Consider the following 22,916-nt stretch of genomic DNA (forward strand, 5'->3'; position numbering starts at 1 on the left):
GTAATCTTAAGTTGCTGGGTGTTCCAGCTTTTAGAAACAAGCTAAAAGAAATGTATGGTAAGGACTTCAAACTTTGTAAATAGATTATGTACTTTTTTTATTAGTTTTATTTAGTATTAGTAATTAAATTGACAAGAGTTATCCTGTAAAGTAGTATGTACTGAGGAACGCTTGCTAAATAAAGGCATTTTTATTTATTTATTTAGTCTCTATGATAGAACCTGTCACCAGATCCACCTGTTGACTGGCCCTGGATTGACGAAGAATCAGGTGATAGGTTCTATCGTAAAAACGATTGACACTTGCTACTGAAGTACACATCCCATCTATATGGACTATAGTCTCTATGATAGAACCTGTCAATTGACCCTCCGTATATCTGGGACTATGGTCCAGATCTAAAACCATTGGCCAGTCCTCAGGTATTCATTATTCATTATTCATTAGCCTTCGTCGTTGACCCTCTGATGAGGGAATAGACTGCGTCGTTGTTTAATACGAAAAAAAAGACACAAAAACAAAGACTACACGCACATATAAAATAAAACTTATTTAACATGGCGGGCAGGCAGTAGGCGGTACAAAAAATTAATTGTCCCGCTCCAAATTGTCCTTAAAGAATTCCTCTACTTTGTAGTATGGTCTATTGATCATCAAGTCTTTCACAGCACTCTTGAACTTCCGGTCGTCCAGACATCGAATGCTGGAAGGGAGTCTGTTGAAGAACTTGATGGCTGACGTAGGGAAGGAATTGAGCGTCCTGCTCAATCTCGCACGGGGAACATCAAGATCCTGCCTAGCTCTGGTATTATGGGCGTGGATGTGGCTTCTGGTGTTGAGAAGAGGAACACTGCATTTGATTTCAACCAGGCAGGCGTAGATGTAGTGGCTGCAGACGGTTAGAATTCCAAGTCTCTTGACTATCGGTTTGCAGTGTTCTCTAAAAGGGCTCCTTGAGATTATACGGACTGCCGCTTTTTGAAGCTTTAAGACTTCCTCCACTTCCGACGCATGACCCCAAAGGTGTAGTCCATACGCAATGTGCGAATGAAACAGGGCATGGTATACCATGAGCAGGTACTGCTCCGTGACACATTTCCGGAGGCGCCTGAGGAGACAGTTGACTCTCGCAAGCCGTGTGGCAACATGGGCAGCATGGTCATTCCAGTCGAGTCGGCTGTCCAGCTGGAAACCGAGAAGTTTTACTGCAGCCATGTCGTCCGAGGAGTCTCTTGAGAGGGTACAAAGGAGTCTCTGGGTTTTGTCTCCATTCAGTTGCAGCTTATTCATCTGGAACCATGCTTTTGCTTCTTGGACCTGGATTATGGCTAAATCCCTAGTGTGGTGTAGGTTTGGCCCTTTAATGAGAAGCGTGGTATCATACGCAAATAGTATAGAGCTGCTGGTCTCGTCGATGTCGTTGATGAGGACCAGGAATAGAAGAGGGCCCAGCACAGATCCTTGGGGAACCCCCTGGTTCACCTCCAGTTCTAGAGAGCTTGCGCCTTCGAGTATTACCCTCTGGGTTCTGTTGGCTAGGTAGTTCTTGAAGGTGGAGAGAACCACACTACCAACGCCATATCTGCTGAGTTTTTTGAGCAGGATATCATGGGATACACAGTCAAAGGCTCTGCTGAGGTCACAGAGTGTTAGCTTAGTCGAAGGATCAGGGTACATATTCCTTTATACAGACTATAGCTGTTATTTTTTTTTATTTACATTTGAAATGGTTAAATGAGCCATTTTACAGAAAACAATACGGTCAACGTTCTTTATTCTACTTCAGTTTGTTACACAACGGCAGTCAAAGAGACTAAAAAATTCAATAGTTCACAAAAACAGATTTTTTAGGGTCGAACTTTGAACGACAAGTCAATGCTCATTTTCAAAGCATCACAAAGATTTCAGGGTTTTTCAACCACTAAATCAATCACACCCCCGAAACAAGAAAATTACAACAAAAAAGAAGCAAATGTTTTACATACATATGTTTTTGATATACTTAAAATTTTCCTTTCAAGGCAACTTTCTTAAGGACTACCTGTCGGTTGGACAAAAAAGACTAAAGCATATGCAATATCTAGAATTTCAAGAAATAAAACGACTACCCCAAGAGACAAAATATGAATTGCATTCCCCACAAATCATTCGGACACCAGTTAATAAACTTTACAGCTATTAAAATCGAGACAAGTTAAAGCCAACACAAAGCAACACCGGGTGCTATTATACTTTGCTGCAATTATTGCTTTTGTATAAGTGACCTTTGACCCGACAAAGGAGGCCGGATTCCTCTGTAATCATCCGCACGAGATGTTGACAGGAGCCCAGGATTCCGCTCATTATATCCTTCAGGATATTAGCCACAATCGCTGTCACCTTTGATGTTTCGGCCAAAACGACTGTGTTATTTACTAAGCGAAGAAATAATTTTAGAGGAATTCGTCCGTTTTTGTTTGCTCGGATTTTAATTTGACAGTTGTAGTTGTTAAATAATAGTATGCTAGTAAGTTTGTTTTGATTTGGTATGAAAATGGTTCTTGATATTCATCAGCTGTTTATCATGGACAGATTATCTATTGGTGGTCATAGGATCTCCACTACTACATTTCTTGACGGAAGTATAAAAATTGAGACTTTCCAGCTGGCTTCGATGTGAGCACAGCTTCTCTTCTTATGTTTTTGCTTGTATAAAACAAAAACAAAACCCGATTCAGATGTGAATGCTACTGGGTTCAACTAAAATATGAATTGAGAATAGGTGTAGAATGAAGTGAGCTGCCTTATGTAGATTTGTTATTGACTAAGATCAATTTAATTCAATTTTGTAGCCCCTGAAGTGCGTAGTATGGACTAAACTATTATGTATTTGAAGTAAAATGTTGACGAGTCCAATTTGGATAAAATGTTTCTGTAACCACTTGAGAATGTAGTGGAACAAACATATGTAGTGGAGGTCAAATACTATATTTGAAATGCAAGACGAGGTATGTAATAGTTTAGACTAAGATCAGCCATTTCCAGAGCCAGGTTCATTTAAACCCAATAGTCTAGGATAGCCGAGCCAAATTTAAATTCAAGTGTTTAGTTGTAAAGTCAGTCCACAGGGAAATTCCTGTTCTCACAGTCCGGTCAATTTTAAACTATTCCCTTCAAAATTTCTATATCATCAGTGTAGACAAGACTATGAAACCCAACACTATCAAGTTGATTGATTTTCTCTCACCAGCCGCTAAATCTCACATCAAAAACACCTATTTACCTGCCTAATGCTCACCATTTAGCCGGATATCGTTGATTATGCCTATTTAGCCAGACACCAAGCCTGTTGTAATACGGCGGAGTTGCCGCTGTTAGTCAAATTTGCCAAAATTGACTGGTTCCTATGAATATTTATCGTACGTTTGGCCCGTAACGAGTCGCGCATATAAATTTTGAACACTTTCCAAGTTTATTGAATCGTAACGAAGTTTGTGTGAAGAGTGAGTGATATCGGTTTATCATATTGATAGACGGTAGAATCTACCTTGAGCTTTAAACCACTATTAACACTTGACGTCCCAGAGGATTTCAATTTTTACCGTAAAAAAAATACTTTTAAGCAATCATATAGTAATTTTACCATGGGGTACCCTTAGTGAATCATGAAACATGTGGAGACGCATTCAAAGAAAAATATATTGTTTCCCTTTAAATCAATACAAAAACCAATTTACATGTGATTAAAGATTGAAAACTTTCTTTATTTAAATATTACTTCTTGTAAATTGGGCTCTATTCATAACTTACGTGGAGAAACTTCTATTGTCCATAAAGTCCTCCACCCTCTGAATGATGGAACATGAAACCTAAAACGTATTCAAGGAAACTAACGAACGTTATGCTTATAACGTTGACGGAACAGCTTCATTCAAACTGTCACCAGCCTGTTGTAAATATGACTAGATTGTAAATATGAGCTGTGTTATTGGGCTTATAACGTGCGAGAGGTAAGCGTCGGTGTCCAAGGATCACATGTCTGGAAGGAAATAATCAAGCATATTTTCATCGGGCGCGGCATACATAGTTTGAAACGTACAATTTTGAGATACAGTTTCTAGAAGTTTTTCGTGCTGAGTTGAATAGTTCGTAAAATTTAAAAAAACATTCCTTACAAAGTCATTTTTATGATGCGCAAATGACCATTTAAGACTTGTATTCATTCAGCGTACCTGAAACCAGGGTTCAAAAAACTAATTTTAGTTGACAGTGGATTATTTGATAAATATTTTTAGTAAAAAATACATATTTTTAAAAGAACTGCAGAATGCTGACTGCACTTTAACGTACTTATTTAGAAGGATTCATAATTTACACAGTAAACCACTTTTCCATGATGTAACACTCTGTAACCATTGACTATATAACACTGGTGTTATATAGTCAATGCTGTAACTAATAAACAAGTAGCTTTAGGGGGAAAAATGTCGACGATAAAAACTATTTTTATTTCATATAAATTCTAAAAAATCTTAAAATATAAGGTGTTACATAACAATTTTAAAGTTAACCATCTTACTGGAAAATATCTTCAATTTTTGTACAAGTAGAATCTATCCTTTTTAACGTCATAAAAAAGTCGATGTTCCTCATTTAATGTTTTCATCCTGTTACTTCCCTCAACCACCCTACTTACCTACTATTTATATTCCTTAGATGCCAATGGTATGGTAGTATAATAAGTAGTTCACCCTGTATACTTCCCTCTATACCCCTACTTACTTTGTATATTCACCAGCCGTGGGCACAGCTGTTTAGCCAAACCCACAATTACCCCGTTCTGTCAGTTATTATTCTGTTGGTTAATGACGATTTATCCTTCATTGTAACTGCCACAAGGTTGCTGCGAAATCCTGATTTACATAATTATAATGAATTACCTTCGTGACAATGACTCCCAGATGGTTTGTCATGTTGGATTTATTGTTTTAATTGCACGATATGACGCTCAGTTGGCGTGCAAATTAGTGATAAATATTCTTTTAAACAGTGTTTGCCGACACTAGGCACACTGTGTGGTGTTAGCCTAGGAATAAACAATAGGTTAATGCATTCACTTACTATTCAATAATATTCATTTTTCCGTTATTTTTAAGACTTGTATTATTTAAATTTTGAGTTACATCAATAAAAGAGTCCATATAAAGGCTTACGATGTAAATAAATTTTAAATTATGTCCATATATAGAAATAATGGGATATATAAGTTGACCTATTTCTTAGTTTATGTATATTATATTTGTTCGTGTCGAGTTGAATTACTTCATTTTTTATTTATGTATTGAAAGAATGGGATTAAAACAAAAATAATTTACAACCAAACAGTTATAGGTAAAAAATTGAATATTGAAAAATTGTATATCGAGGGCTAATTATTGTTTGAATATTGCTATAAAACTATGTCTTGATAAGCATTTTTAGTCTTCTTAATACATTAAAACATGCAAAAATAAATTGAAGAAATACTTTTAATGCTTCATTAAGTACACGATTTTATACTCATTTAAGTTAACTGTACTATCACCTTCATTTACACCTAACTATAACTGTAGGTGTGATAGTTAAACTTATAATAGAATGGGGGCCTTGATCATAAATTCATCTATTTAACAACTAGTAATTATTTCCAGGCGCCTTAGTAATTGGCTATAAACAATAACATGGAATTATTGTGGCCAATGACCTTACAATACTTGAGAAAAACTTCTTACAACACTTGTTTAACTTCAACATGTTCTTTGTGTTACTTTATTTGTTGGACGAGTAGGTTTGATTTTCACTATTAGCATAGAATAAATGTCATTAGTCCCAAAATTGACCTATTTTAGGGCAAGACAGTGATTAATCTATCACACAGGGCGTTTTCGAATTGTCTGGAGATTGTGGACTTGCTCTTTGGGCTAAGACAAACATAAAATGCCATATTAGTATGGGTCTAAAATGCCTAGATTTATCTCTGTCGGTCTGTTTGTGATTTTTTAAACTATTTTATGTCTTGGGCATATTTTAAGATAGAGATTTCAAAATTAGTATAAATGTGTAAGGATTTAATAGGACCTAACTTAAGTGCAGTATGGTAGTCATTACGTAGCCAAATGTAGAAACGAACTGATAACTCGGTTGTTTGTCATCCGATTTTAACAAACAAGGTCTCATTTGATTTTCATTTAAATTGTCTACCTTTTTTAACACAAAAAAATTTCTTAACGCTTACGAATTTTGTTGAATTTGGCATTAAAGATTTTAAATGGTTGCCATATTGAAACGGCTTGAGATATTGGAACGGAAGTTTTTAAGCTCTTTTACCTTCCAAACTACAAATTTATAAAAATTTTGAAATCTCTAAATGCCTGATATAAAAAATAATTAAAAAAATTCACAACTAGACCAACAGACAGAAAATTAGGCATTTTAGACCCATACTTATATGGCATTTTATGTTTGTCTTAGCCCAAAGAACCAGTCACAAAATGTGTCCAAACAATTTGGAAACACCCTGCATATTTTTATTTCATTTTACATTGTGAGCAATCAGGTATGGATATAATACATATGACAATTGTAACTTTTCTTTTGATCTCAAGTCAACTTGAAATATATATTTATCTTATTCATGTAGCTTAAAGTGTCCCAATAAAAATCCGGAAAACCTCTCCAACATATTAACACTACGTGGAATGATAATTATATTCATACTACAAACCCCTGAGAAAAGAAAGTTGCTACTTTCCCAAGGAATAATAAAATCAGCTCAAATAGCTAGTTTAGATAACTGGCTACAGAAAGATAACCGCTTCAGCAGATAATGCTTAATTGTGATCAGATGCCAAGTTATGGAATAATCGTCGAGAGTTAATTATGTTAACCTAAGCAAACCACATTAAACAAGTATGCGATCAATGCAATTATCTGTAACTGGATAAGTAGCAATGAGAATTATAATGGCTCTATTCCTGGGAAACTTATACCACAGATTAAACGTACACACTTATAGATTTTGAAGCCTTATGGATCAGCTAGGGACGATTTTATGGTTGTGTCGATTTTAGGTAACAATGGAGTGTGTTGATAATGAATGTTTACTTTTCTCCCCCTATACATAGTACATGGAGAAAGTATTGGTTTCGTCAAAATATTTGAGTTTGATTTTTGAGTGAATATATTCGTTTTGGGACCCCTTTAACCCAAAAAAGTGGTTTTCAAAGTGATGTCTGTGTGTGTTGTTGTGGATATGTACAGACCACACCTGTCGCCGATTTTGATGAAATTTGGTACGTAGGTACGAATCGAATATATCTCCGGGGGTCTTTTTATTTTTTTTATTTTTTTGTGATTTTTCTATAAAATAACGGGAAATTAGATTTTCTCAAAAACGGCCTGAACGATTTTTATAAGCATTTACTATGTTATAGTTCTTTAAATTCTGAACAAAATAGTACAAATTCCATTTCCGTAAAAATTACAGTTCCAAAGTTATTGTAACTTATGTTATTTTTTCATTAAAACCCCATAAAACAAAAAATTGGATTTCAGAAAAAAGGCTGGTTTTGGTTAAAACTAGTATTTTATGGTCCTTGAAATTTTTGACAAAATGGTACAGATCCCATTTTGGTAAAAAGTACGATTCAAAAGTTATTGTAACTTTTGTGATTATTTACCCATATAGAATAGCATAGTTACTCCCACCGCTTACCGATGATAAAGGTTTTTGACAAGCTTATGGGAGAAAGTATGTGTCAGTTTGCTGATACCGTTTATTATTTATGGGTGACCACTTCACTTTCGAATGAATGTGACTAAATCTAAAAATATATTTTATACGGTGTTTTTACACTGGTGTTGTAGCTAAAGAATACATAAATGTGCATTTGAGTATTATTTAAATTAAGGGAGAAATATTAAGCGGAAACCCAATCGTAACCCCATAAAACCCCCATTCGAGCCCGCTAAAATTGTCTAATCATGCTGGTTAGCCAACTTATTTAAATAAACGTAGATATTAACGTCCATACCACATTTAATCAAAATCGGACGATTTTCATTTGAATTATCGTGTTGACGAACAAGTATACAATGGCTGTTTTTTGGACTCTGGGGACTTTAAAACGGAAAAGTAAATTGATCCCGGGTCCGTGCCTTACCATGAGACCTAATGTATAAGCTTATTTCCTGTATGGGAAATTCACCAATATTTAGCATCAAACCCTCATTGGAAAATTTTACTTGGTCTACATTTTTTTAAGCCCATAACGAATCAAGTATTATCATCATTTTCCAGGTGTTCCAATTATTTGTACAGATAAACTATTGTTCTCATTTCAATGTCTCAAGGAATCATTTTTACCATCCTCTCTTTACATATGTAATATTTCCAGGAGTATCCAAGGCGTTATACGGGGGGGGGGGGGAATAAACACGCCAGCCTAGGGATACACATCTACTCGCTGTCTGTGAATGTATGAAGCATGCTCTCGTTAGCTGTAAACATACGTCGAGTCGCGTGTGTACGACCACTTGCTTGTTTGTGATCTCCTCTCAATACAAGTAATGTTTGTAGTAAATGTACAGTTTATTTGTTTAAGTTTTAAGTATTTTTTCTTGGGGCTTAAGACAAGTTTGTAACCTGTTTGATTATCGATTTTATTTGTGGTTAATGACTAACCTATAACATTAGTTTTTGAAAATTAAAATTATATTTTTTATTTACAAAAGAAAGAAAAATGTGAACCAGTGTTAATTTATCATACCCTCTCGACTTTAAGATTTTTCCGATTTTCTCCTTTCGTTTTAATATTTATATTTCTGAGCACCATTGTATAACAAATAGCTGTCAAAATTTGAAATTAACCACTTTAAGTTTGTGTCTTACCAATACGCTACCTGCAATAGTTTGAAATTTTAAACGGAAATTTAAAATTTTGGTGAAAAAATTAAATATCCATACACTATCTGGTACACTGTTCCTTAATTTATTTAATCAAAAAGATTGTGAATTTCATGTAAATGTTCTGTATACGATGCTAATTACTGGATGAATCAAAAGTGAATTTAAACTTTGTAATGAAATTAATTGTCACACACTGTCTAATATACTCTATTATGTATCTTATTTAATTCAACCTCTTCATTGTATAGTGCGTTCTCAATAATACTTTCTTATTGGTTTTATATGGTTGTAGGTAAAAAAATAGTCGATAATTATTTTATAACCATCAACTTATACGTTTTTACAATAGGACCTGACTTAATATAAATTAAGCACGAGACCTCTAGCTAGGAAACTTGGGATCGAATCCCGCCAGTCACCAAATACTTATGATAATATTGTGACCCAGTTTTTCAGAGTCCGCTTCACTTTGGAAAAACCATCTATTTCGGAAAAATAGGTTTCTAACGTGAGAAACCCCTTTTGTAGAAGAAGTTCACCACCTAACATTCGTACGATTATTTACTCATCCCGTTACCTACATAACGATTTCATTCTACTACAGAAGATATTTTCCAGTTACAACGCCCAGCAACACGCACCTAGTACACTATTGATTTAAGGACTTTGTTCTCCTCTTGCATGATTAAGACGCTTGTTTCCAATAAGCAGATAGAAGTAACATGCAGCCTCCGGCGCGCATGATGCATGGCTGCGATGCATGATGTGACCACAGAGCATATAGCTCGGCCTCGGGTGTCATGCATATATACTGAATGGCTTTGTACAGTTTGCATATATTGTAGAAATTTATAGTTTAGGTGTATAGTGTACTTTTTCTCACCTAGAGTCGTACCAGACTAAGAGTTTCTGCTTTTAAGTAATAGCCATCCTTTTTCAGCGCCAGAAACAAATCTGTAGATGTTTTCAAGTGATCTCCTCTCGAATAACAAATAACGAAGAGGACATGGTCCCTGAACATTCTCGATCCAGTGGGGTTTCGGCTCCCTGGACTCATCATGAACAAAAACAACATTGGAAACATCACGAAACTAACTAACTAACCCAAAATGTATCATGTACTAAATGATTTCCTTATTCATTTTACATGTCTTTGGTAGCACAAAAAATTTGTATAAGTAAGTCAGCTGTGGAGTAATGAATAAAGAAGTGACAATAGTAATCTGACGACCGAAATCACAAAAAAATTAAAGTTTGAAAATGATTTTTTTCTGTAAAAATATACCTAACCCTTCTGTAATGGCTGTAATGGCTGATTTTAATTGGCAATTAGATAAGTAATGTTGACAAAGAGTTTTACAAATCCTGAAAATGTGCTAACGTTTTTTCTACCTAAAAAAATATTTTGTAAAGTTTAAACTTTCTCATACTATGACCATACAAAGATTTTTTATGGTTATATTTATTTTGACTTTATGTTTTACATATGTACAAATTTTATGCTGAATAAGAATCAAGCCCTCAAGTACAGCGAATAATTTATTTTTTCAGTATATGTACACACAATCACCCAGAACTCAGAACATGTTTTTTGCATGACAATAAATAAATGCGTATGGGACAAGAGGTCAACTAATCTGAGTGGAAAGGGTTAAAACATCTCTGGTGGCCAACAATGAATAATTTTTAGTTAGCTCAGTTTAGATCAATTTAAATTCTACACCAAATTCCAGTAAAAGCGTGACCATTCGCCTTCAAAAATCTAATTTCCATGTCAGCCACCCATTCCGTTACCGTCTTACAGGGTTTTAACATGCCTCACATATACAGTGTCAATACAAGCACCGTCCGGCCAAATTTAACATCTCGATCCTGATTTAAAGTGACCGAGAAATTCTTTAAATTTCACAATACCGGCCAAAAAAGGAAATGTTTTTGGGGCAGCGGCCCCGCAGGCGCCCGTCCGCGTTCCGAAGCCGCGCCGAATCCATTAAACAACAAACAGACATAAAAGCCGCCCGATACTGGATTTACTGTCTTGTAGTTAATGCGGTCACGCGGTTTTTTGTCGCTTGATCGATGCGGTTGGCGGTCGCCGCACACGGTCGCGGACATTCCTGCTGAGGACGCGGACAGTCGTACTATGTACATTGTAGTCGGATTGTAGAAAGCGGTAGTGTTGTGATATGTATTGGAAAAGTAAATAGATTTACAGTAGAATTATGGGCCATAGTATACGTTTACCTAGCATTGTATTTGGGTGACTGAATGGGTGTTGTTCGATTAGTAAACAGAAGGTTGCCAGTTTGACCTTACCTGAAGTAAGAAGCTTTTTGGTGGGTCGAAAATGGACTCAGCTGTCTCTCATCAGGTTGTTTATTGAATGGTATACTAAAGAAACAGCTTATTTTTGCCAGGGAAAAATCTATAATTTAATTTATTCAGTCATCCTTCGCTTTTTTTAGCAATAAAATACACACTAGAAACTATAGAGTCGAAGTCGTAAAAATCTAAAATGATTTTCATAACATGAGAATTCTAACCATATGTAGTCGTCAACATACCCCCTTTTAAACTAAACATAGAACTGTAACCTTTAACCTTTAAAATAGAACTTTAAACATCAGCTATACTATTATCAGCAACATGGTGGCGTATTTATACAAACTGCACCTATAACCCACATTGTAAGTGAGTTCTGAAAATGATCGATCGTTTTAACATACATATTTTTAAAAACAGCAAAAAAAATGGGAGTGACTAGACAGAAAATGTTTGTTATGTAGCCTACCACGTGATGGATATACATAGAAGCCCTTTTCTACGGATCGAGCAAACATCGAACTCGTCTTACAATCCTATTCATATCATGCTATCATGAATGAATCTCACAGAGAAATATGAAAGAAACCAGAATTTTATTTTTAATTGTATAACATTAAAAAGAGCAATACTCAAACGTTTTAATTTTAAATTATTTGCCTTCTACGAAACGCAAACCTAATTATTTTACAAATTATTATAACTCATAACAATTATCAATCGTATATTCAAAATTACACCACGGACTAACACTAGCTTATGATACATAGTTGAATGTAACGTTGCGACATATATGCAAATTTCGAAAGTTTTAATAAATTTGTTCACGTATGATTCCAACGAGGTCATAAAATGTTGAAACTGGAGATCCGCTCGTTATGGTCTTAATCATAAATGTCACTTCGTTACTGGAATGGGCTGGAGACTGACAAAGACATATCCACATGTCATCTGTGAGGTGGTCTGGACGGCGAAGAGATGGGCCGGAATGGAATTTCCTGGCATTGTGAAAATGAATATATTTGTGTTAACTTCAACAGGTAATCGTATGAAAAGTAAAAGGATAATAGTGATCGACTTAAAAATTGAAATTACCTTGTTCGAGTCTGATTCTAAGCAAAATTATGGATCAAGATGTTTTTTTATTGGGCTGTTAGGCTATTTATTGATGCTATCGAATAAAAATGTCAAATTTCTATGATGGAAAAACAGTGTTTGAACCATTCAAGAACAAACTCCGTTACAAAAACGTAAACACTGCGAATGAAATAGTTAGATTTTTGGATTAACTTCTTGATCAGCAGAGTTATTAAATTTACAAAAAGTAAATAATATTAACGTCTTATAACACAAACTTATACAGGGTGAGTATTAAATGTCCCCCCCCCAACTTTTTTCTACATTTTTTCAAATAATATCAATCCCAGACCACTTCCAAACATTGTTGGGTAGTAAGTACTTCATTTTGACAAGGTGGCCATTTCTGGCCGCCATCTTGGATCCGCCATATTGGATGCAAAATATTTTTTTCAAATGTAAAGGTGGAGTTGTGACCCATTATTTTGAACTAGATTTTTACCCTGATTACAATGCCACAAACCGTTTTAAAAAATCTTGATTCATTTAAAAGTTATGATGGCTTTTTAAAACTTTATTTTTAGCCCATTTTAACATTGTGCATTTACAAACTAAGGACTATAATCTCAAAATAGTGCTAGATAAACATAAGTATACACTACCAGTCATTGTCGACTTATTTTCACTTGGTTATGACTGATGTAATTTTTTCGGCCGCCATCTTGGATCCGCCATTTTGAAATATGATAAATTATTTTAAATATGAAGGGTGTGTTGTGACCCATCATTTCGGATTACTTTTTTAAGCTGAACTCAATTCCAAGATTCGTTTTTTATTTTCATATTTTGATTTTGAAATATTCACATCTTTAACCAAAAAAATGCAATATCTCATAAATAAAACTTGATAACAAAAAATGATTGCGGCATTGAGTTTAGCTTAAAAAAGTAGTTCGAAATGATGGGTCACAACACACCCTTCATATTTAAAATAATACATCACATTTCAAAATGGCGGATCCAAGATGGCGGCCGAAAAAATACATCAGTCATAACAAAGAGAAAATATGATGACAATGACTGGTAGTGTATACTTATCTTTATCTAGCACTATTTTGAGATTATGGTCCTTAGTTTTTAAATGCACAATGTTAAAATGGGCTAAAAATAAAGTTTTAAAAAGTCCTCATAACTTTTGAATGAATCAAGATTTTTAAAAACAGTTCGTGGCATTGTAATCAGGATAAAAATCTAGTTCAAAATAATGGGTCACAACCCCACCTTTACATTTGAAAAAAATATTTTGCATCCAATATGGCGGATCTAAGATGGCGGCCAGAAATGACTACCTTGTCAAAATGAAGTACTTACTACCCAACAATGTTTGGAAGTGGTCTGGGATTGATATTTGAAAAAATGTAGAAAAAAGTTGGGAGGGGGAAATTTAAAACTCACCCTGTATTTACACTTGTGGTGATCGATTTCGGTTGGACACTCCAATCATCGTCAGACCCAATAAGCGAATAACAAAAATCTTGAATGGCGTCCCTACTTGTATATTATTGACTACCGTAAGCACCGGTCAAAACATGTTTATAAGTACAACTGGAGTCAAAACTTACTTGTTCATTAATCAGCTTATTTATATTTTTACTTTTTTCCTTATAAATATACAATTCTTCCCAAGCATTCATTACATATCCTTTCTTACAATTCTTTAAAATATAGACTATCCTTTAATTTTCCTATTGAGTGGCCATTTTGTAACAGGTGTTGTGCGACATCCAATTTCATGTTAGGTTACGGATGGAAAGATTTACAATGACACAAAACAGGCCTAAAACATATTTGACAATCATAACATTACCGATAATTATTTAATCCACCTCTTAGTATGTCAGGATTTGTACTCTCTGTTCAAGAGCATGAATAATTTCAAAGAAACAGCCAATGCATAACTAGAAATAATACTTGTTATGCTATGAATCTTATACTATAGTCTGTATGAAGGAACCCGTCTACTGACCGGGCCTTTAAACCATTGGCCAGTTCCCAGGCAGATGAAGAATTAGGAGACAGGTTTCATCATGCAGACTAGAGCAACACCCACAAACGTAGTACTGTACATAGTTCATCCACTTCTCTGCTGAGAATTGATTGAGCTTGAAATTCAGTCATATTCTCTGATTGTGACAAATTAACAAGTTCCCTGTGTTCCAACAGTGAATAAACAGTCGAGGTTTATCTACTAGTGGACAGTTTTATTCTCCATGCCTGAAAGTTATTATAGGCCTACACATTAGAATTCGAGAATAGTGAATAGCAAATATGAGTAAATTAAAACTAGTTCTACGATGTTTATGTCTAAATATGAATAAGTGTCTGTTTGTCATATTTTTAGTTCCTGTTGTGCTAGAATGTGTTTTATGGATTTGTTTATATTTGTTGGAACTAATTAATCAAAGTTTTATGGCATTTATTTTAATGTATCGGTTTTCTTGAATCATCATAAAGAAATTATGTAAAATAATTTAATCTAATGTATAAAGTAATGACAATAATTTTTAATTTGTTTGACATTTTTTATTGTTTGTGTTTGTTGTTTGTGTTGTGTTGTTTGTTTTTGTTTTTTGTTGTTTTGTTTAAGTTGTTAATTTGTTAATTTGTTGTGCTTAGTTTGTTGTTAATTTGTTTTTTTTGTTGTTTTTTTTATTTGTGTTGTTGTTTACGTTACATTAATCACTTTTTTCCCTAGTGATAAAGTATTTTTATATTCTACCATTTCTTTTGATACAATTTTCAAAGGAGATTTTGCTCTCCATATTCCTGTAAAAACAAAACGATTTTAGTTCGTTTAGAAATTTTTTATGACAGTCGGAAGGTAAAAAACCCCTGTTATCTATCAAAAACCATCTTATGACTTTGAAAATTTGCACGATGTAAACTAAACTTCAGAACTTTGCCAAACTTTAATACAATATAGACACTTATATAATGAACTAGTTTATGTGGTTTTTGAATTTTTACTTTACCCAAAAGAGTTTTTGTTGTAACTTTTGTAAATTAACTTCTTTCTCAAAAACGACAAACGCTAGGAAGAATTGAAAAGCTTGGTTCGATGGTGATTGGTTTTGTATTTGAAGTCTGTATAATTCTGTTATTTCTAAAACAATAATTTAATGAACTAAAGCGCATTTACTTACCACCAACAATTTATTAGCCTCTAATCACACCTCAATGTCGGAATAGTGCTTGATCTTCGCGGCAAACCTTTAACTTTTTTACACACCAGCCTATAAACCTAATTGAGTTCAGATTGTGGTTAATGGACTTAGTGTTTAGGTAAATACCTTCATAATAGCGGCTAATTACGTACATTTTGCAGATTAGAGGGAAATTTGATCCTGGTTACAAGAAGATCAATTACCAGCGTCGTTGACGTTGTCGGCGCTAAAAACTAATAACCTCATCTGCGCCAAATTGGTCCTTTAGAGGATCTCCGCTACCTTGCATATATTATTGAATCTTCTCAGGTTTAGAAAACTAGGGGATCCGTGCAGCGCTGTGTACTGTAGTTGGTAGAAGGGTCTGGCCTTCGTTACTGCTCCAACTCGTATTGCATCATGGGTATTTATATAATGAAATAATGAGTTTATTCCTTCAAAACATATAAATACAAAATAATACATTCTTTTGGAACAACGTTGCCACATTATCCAGTACTCGTGGCAAACGTAAAACAAAAAAATAAACAATTATATTTACAACTTAGTGAAACCAGTCTCTTTACTTGAAAAGTACAAGTTGAAACTCTCTGTGGCGTCCTAAATATAGGAATATAAAACTAAAAAATATTAAATCCTAAAGTTTGAAGTTGAACCTAAAGTAAATATGAAGTTCCACACTGATTTTTTATTGTTCTCTTCTTTAATGCGAGCCATTTTGACTCAATCATTGTTAACCTTAATCAGTGTATCGAATAAATGGTGGCGTCGTCCATCCAGCTACTAGGAGGTCACGAATTGTGGATATTTATACTATCCGCAGTACTATCCTGATAATTAGACCAATTCTTTAATACCAAGGAAAAAATGTGGATTTTAGTTGGCTGTATGAGCTATTAATTAACAGCTGTATCTAGAGAATATGTCGGCCTTAGTCGTTGACTACAAGATCGCGCCACTCATCCTACACTAATCTCCATTCATACTTGGCTTAAAATACCTACTTTGTATGGTCGCCATTTCATAAGAAAGTATTAAAGTATAATTTACTACCATGAGTTAATGAGAATTCCTTTGTGGTAGAGAATATTTGTGCTACAAACTGAAACTGTTACCTATTATATCGATGAGTCCAGTTGATCGCTCTGCATATCTCGAAACCACTCTAGACATTTATAGAAACAAACATTAAACATTATGATTACTATCGATGGTGATGGGGACGCCACCTAGGTGCGTATTTTAACCCAAATAGGCTATCAGTGAAGGATGAGTACAGAATGTTGTGAGATGATCTGTGTTACTTTGTTAATGACTACAGCTTTCATCACTCAAGATCATTACCTATGTGTTAAAAACCCAATGTTCAGGTGCAGATGTGTCCAGTTTCCATCAAAAATCTACTGGCGGTTTTCAGGGTCAAACTGGAAACCTTTTGACACGCCATAGGTTAGTTTAGTCTGCTGCTAAATTCACTGGAATTCAATGTTTAATGAGGTTGCCTACCTCCTTTTTCAACCAAAAATAAAAAATAACACCCAATTACCTCATACAAAGAGTTTCTCAAACATTTTAGTTTCGCTGTAAATCAATACACGTTCTTAAACATCCCAGGCGTGCTAAATGTCGTTACTAAAATGACCGCAACGCTAGCCTAAATTTCTCGGTGTAAAAGAGGCGGGGATTATGACAGGGATTCAATGTGTAATAAGGCATTTACCACAGTTTATCAGCAGACATGAAAGTTTATCATCCCTAACAAGCCGTCGTATAAAGTGACTGACGCCTGGAGACATGGCATGTTTAGCATAGCAGCCATTGCAGCGTTACAGGGGAGTCTTGGTGCAACTGAAAAATACTTAACCTATAAAACTGAGGTGTAATGTTTAAATTTTGGATTCAAAAATATAGGTAACTCGATAAGGTAGATATGCGGTGTGAAAGTGGAGTCTGGTTTGGGATGAAAAAATATCAACTTGGTTCAATTTAATTCGTGTGTTACTTTAAAATATAGGATTTACCGAGTCAAATTGTAATGCAACTTAATTATTATCTGTAGCTCTCTTTATATACTTATCAAATGAATATGATCAACTTCAATAGGTTGCTGGATCAATCCAAAAATTGGTTATTTCTAAATTTACACGGTAGGTGTCATTGGGCTATGAATCAATGAGGCTATTTAACAAACGGTGTACTTTACAGAGTAATAAGACTAGTTGGACCATTCTCCTAAAAAAACGTAAACGATTCAATGGAGTTCTGATACATTAAATAAAAACACACTATTACGGATCTATTTGTCTTAAGGTGGGAATGGATCTACAACGAATAGATTAGTACGAAGACTAAATAGTAGTTAGAAACTCGACAGCTCAAAACAACGATTGTAGGTCATTTAAACTTAAGAAGTGCAAGAAAAAAAACGGAAGAAAACGGAAATACAATAAATTGATCGAGAGAAACAATTAAACAGACAACCACGATTGATACCTTAAGCTATCTTTGATTAAATTCTAAAGTATTATCCCGACTATTTACAAGATTAGTATTCGTATAGTGATCTTGTTATACCTTTTCACCTAAAGACGAGGCCAAGTTCTAAATCCCGAAATGCCGTATAACCTTGTATCTTGTCAAACCAGTAATGGTAAATTCACTCAAAATACATTTAAACAACACTGTAAAACATCGTTAACAAACTACTAATAACACAGCTGAGTCAAAGTCAAAAACTTCAATACACATGAAAATCCAAATCCAATCCCTACTTTGAATAGAATAACAGTATCCCAGTGAACATTCACAATTCCTTCTCTCCATGTTAGAAACACCTACACAATACATACTTGGGCTGTTGAATTGAAATGAAAACCAGTAGCGTAGACGGCCTACAGGTGGCAGCACAGTGCATAAATAACTGTCTGTGTCTGTGTGTGTGTATGTGTATGTGTATGTGTTTGTGTTTGTGTAAGCCACCCCGGGCGTACAATGCTAATTGCTGGTGGCTTGTATCCAGATATCCTCCTGGCATAAACTTCTGAAGACAACCCGCCACAGTCGTGGATTTAAGAGTTACGTTCTAGAATAAACTTTTCTTAGATAGAAGTCTCATGATTGTGTTAAAAATTGTCTGGTCGAGTATTAAAGTGAAAGGGAAACCTGAAACCCGTAGGGAAATTCGTTTTAAATCTTTATTCAAGTGGGATCGTGGTCATGGAAACTCAGTTTACCAAAGTCTTTTATGCTAACCAAGAAACATGACAGAAGAATTTCACTTTTTTATTTTGAATTAGTTGGCAACGGCATCCCAAAATTCTTGATAGTTTCTTCAACATCAGTATACATTTAAAATGCTAGATATACCATTTTATTCTCTCATTCCTTTAACACCATCGAAAAGGAAAAGAGGACAGTATCAAGTTTGTACCGAAAAAAATCCTTGGTTGCAAAACTTATAGTAATACTCTATTGAATGCTTACAAACTTGTGATAGATGAATTGTAACAATTCGTTACTTACCAAGACATAATAATATGGTTGACTTAATGTGTAGTCAAAGAATAAACTATTTTATTCCATCTTTGTGTAAGATGGTTAAAAAGTAGTTCAAGGTGGTTTATTTCTTAACAATCTATGAAGAATATGAAGTAATGGATGGAAAAGTTTTAACAAAATCACTTTCAAAACCTGCTGTGATTCCAGGGAAGATTTTTGAACAATTTTATCAAAATAACACATTTAATAACACAGACAAAGAAACTGTGTTATTGAAAAAATTTTCAAAACCATGGTTTGAGAAAACGACCACTCCAACGTGACTTTCCAAAATGTCTTTGATGCACAAAAACGCCGTATCGTTGGTATTGCAATTCTTCCTGCAGTAGTGAAATTTACTTCTGCAAAGTCCCGACAAAAAACTTAGCGAGAATTAATTACCGATGACCTAAAGAAAGCCGCCGGAGAGAGTTTGGATTGGTCGTATTACCAAACAATGGACCCGATGTCAAAACTTCCTTTGGCGCAATTGAGGATGTATTTGATTACTAAAGTAATTACTATTATCCAAGCTTGAGTCATTTTTACGAGGTTACATGTCTTGTCAATTACTGCACAGCTTAGTCCGATTCGAAAATAAAATCTATGGTAGCTTTGGTATTATATTTAGTATTTTACATCGATTTTCAGTAGCATATTAAACTAAAATAATAATTTTGTTACCACTTCAGTGATTGTGAACAATAATTTTATTTGGGTTTAAATATAGTACCTGGGGACCGAGCTTTGCTCGGGGAAAATAATTAGTTTACTCTGAGAACAGTCTTAGTATTGCAGATACATTTATCCATTCCCACACTCCACACTGCTCGCCTTTACTATTTCCTTCACCACTTCCTACGTCGTGGACCTGTGTAGGTCCTAAAAATATGTAAACCTTTAATATTTTTAATTTAACCAAAATAAAGTCACAAAGGTTATTTTTGATCCGACCGAAAATCTCATAACATGCAGGATATCTATGTCTGAAACCTGATACCTGGTCGTCCATACAACACAGTCACACTTCATAAGAAGCAATAACTATAAACAATATTTACATGGCATATCATATACTGAAAGCTGCGGTGGAAGTCTTATAGCCTAGTAAAATCTGATGACAACTTTCAGGTTAATTTGAACCTTCAAGTACCATTACCGTAATAATATTGGTCTTTACGTGTGTTACTACATCATGCAGAACTAAGGAAGAGATTCAATTTAAATGTAACTGTATATTTTTGTAACCAGGGGTGCCATAAATAAAAATTTCAGATTTCAATCCGTGGTTTATTCAGAGATGAAAACGTTTCAAATGGAAATCTTTGTTGTGCTTTCAAGCGTACAAAAGTGTTGTTAGGCTTGATTGAATATGTTGCCGGGATGTTAATACCAAGTCGGATATTTTGATGGTTAGATGTCCTTAATTTTGGGGGTTTTAATAGCATAGCTAAACACGGCAATTAGGTTTTAGTGAAAAATCAAGATCTCATCTCCGCTTACACTTCTCTCATCATAGCGTTAAAATGTTTCCTACCGTATATTTTCTTTATCTAAATCTCATTTTAAAATGATTACTCTAAATATAAAACTAGTTTTTCGCAATGGTTTGTGCATTGCAAAATGACAATAGGGTGTTGAACAAGTCAGTAAAAATGAAGCATCCAGAACTCGTCAGCAGAAGGCAGGCGGTGCTGTACCGTGCCCAGTAATGACCCTACAACAACGCACTAATAGTGGTCATCTTCATAGAACGCGGCATTTAGCAGCTGTATGTTTCAAAACTACCGTCTGCATCGCATATTCCCGCCTTTTCTTTGCCCAGCTGATCCAAGTTGTACCCAATTAGATCTCTCGTTCTCTTCTTTCAGCAACACCATAAATTCCTTCGTTCGCTTTTTTCCCGTTCGTTAGAAAATTTCTACTTTCGAAGTTTTGAGTTGTTTCGAAAGTTTTAGATGCTGTATTTGATGGGTATTTTATATTTGTAAATTATGTTTCTTCTGGGAATATTTAGGGTATTTTTTATTTTCTGGCAGATTTCGGTTGTTTATTCGTAATTGAATTTGTGCACTTGCATTACTATTAATGGCCAATGGTAGGCCTACTCGTTAATGTCTTAAAGCATGTAATATTATTTTTTAATTTTTTTTTAGTCTTCATAAGTTTTTTCTTCTTTTGAGATACTATTTAATTTTTGTACTGTAGAACCTATTTGAACCAAGAGCGAACTTCCAACATTATTTCGTTATTTGTTAAATTTTCTCTTAATAAAAGCAAATATTATCTTTGGTGAGTCTTAAACGGTCTAACTCATTTGTATTGTTGAGAAGCAAAAGTAAAACCCTTGATGTCACCGAAAAATTCGTTCACAAACTTAGTTGGTGAATTTAAGTAAATTCATTAATAATAAAAACCTATAAACGTAGCCCATGAGGTCAGAACTATACTCTAGAAACATACTGTGGGTACGTATGTAACCTTGTGTTCAAAACATAAACACATCCCCAATAACACATAAACAACCAATCCCCATTGAAGTTCATACTTTACAAAAGTTTGCAAACATTTCATGGAATTAAAGGAATCATCAGTAAATTTCATTCCTACTCACTAAGAAGAATAATAGTCTAATATTAAGTAAATATGAATAATAATCGTGAAGGCCAAGCACATGTAGTGCTTTATGAGTCGTTCTCTGACCCCCTGTCGTCGCTGTTTTATAGGCCTCTAAACATGCTTGAAATGTTCCTCAATTCTAATCATATATGATAAATAACTCTTGATATGGTGACATGAATTCCTCATACTGTATCTTACTACTTGCTGAGTTTGCTGATCCGTATGTAACTAAATATACAGCTTTATTATACAGGTTTGCTATTGTAAAGAAAGCCAGTGCTCGTTGAAAATTTTGATTTATTAATACTTATTATGAGATTTAAAAATGGTAAAGACACTCGTAAAATTAAGAACGAATATTTAATGTAAATAGCCTTGGCTACAATTATTTATGCGTTTTCATTAGGGGATTATTTTGATTTTTCAATAATTTGAAGAAATTAAAAACCATGAAAACGAATAATAATAATAAAGTTCATGTGAATCTTCCATGTTTTGAACAGTTTCAAGTTAAATTTAAGTTCAGTTTATTAAGTTTATTAGTTAAGTTATTTAGTTAAGTTTAATCATAGATATAATCTTTCGTGCCTGTTTACGGCACTTGAACTTTTAGGTTTTATAAGTATTGTTAATTTGAACATTTCCATTATTTAGGCCTACTGCATAGAATTAACATTCTAGGAAATAATTTTGAAGAAATTTTAGTTGGAGGATTAACATACTAAACTTTATTTAACCAATTATTAACAGTGGTGATCTATTATACTATTTATATACGCTTATATTTTTACTGATAACATTCAGTCTACATATTTTGAGGATTGAGCTGGTCTAATGGTAGATGGTGGGACTTTGGTCCCTGAGGTCTAGGGTCCAAATGCCAGAAATCCCCAATGGGTTTTATCTAAGTGATAATGCCACCTCTGTGTAGTTATGTGAAAAAAACAAACGTAAGAGCCTAGCGTCATAGGACGTTAAAGTGGGACTTAAAAAAGTATAAAAAATTTTGATCTTAAAGGACACATAAAAACATAAAATTGATACATGTAGTATTTTCCAACATTTACATGGTGGTTTAACAAATCTCTAAAAATATCCCAATACCTCATGATGATGTTTTCGTGCTTTTTTAAATGATGCCATAAGCATGAACAAGGAGGGATAATTTATTTTAAACTAAATATAATAAACTCAATTACTATTGGTAA

The sequence above is a fragment of the Macrosteles quadrilineatus genome, unplaced genomic scaffold, assembly GCF_028750875.1.
Source record: "Macrosteles quadrilineatus isolate MER2022 unplaced genomic scaffold, UCM_ALF_1.0 Scaffold_2__2_contigs__length_208266976, whole genome shotgun sequence".
NCBI classification, from domain to species: domain Eukaryota; kingdom Metazoa; phylum Arthropoda; class Insecta; order Hemiptera; family Cicadellidae; genus Macrosteles; species Macrosteles quadrilineatus.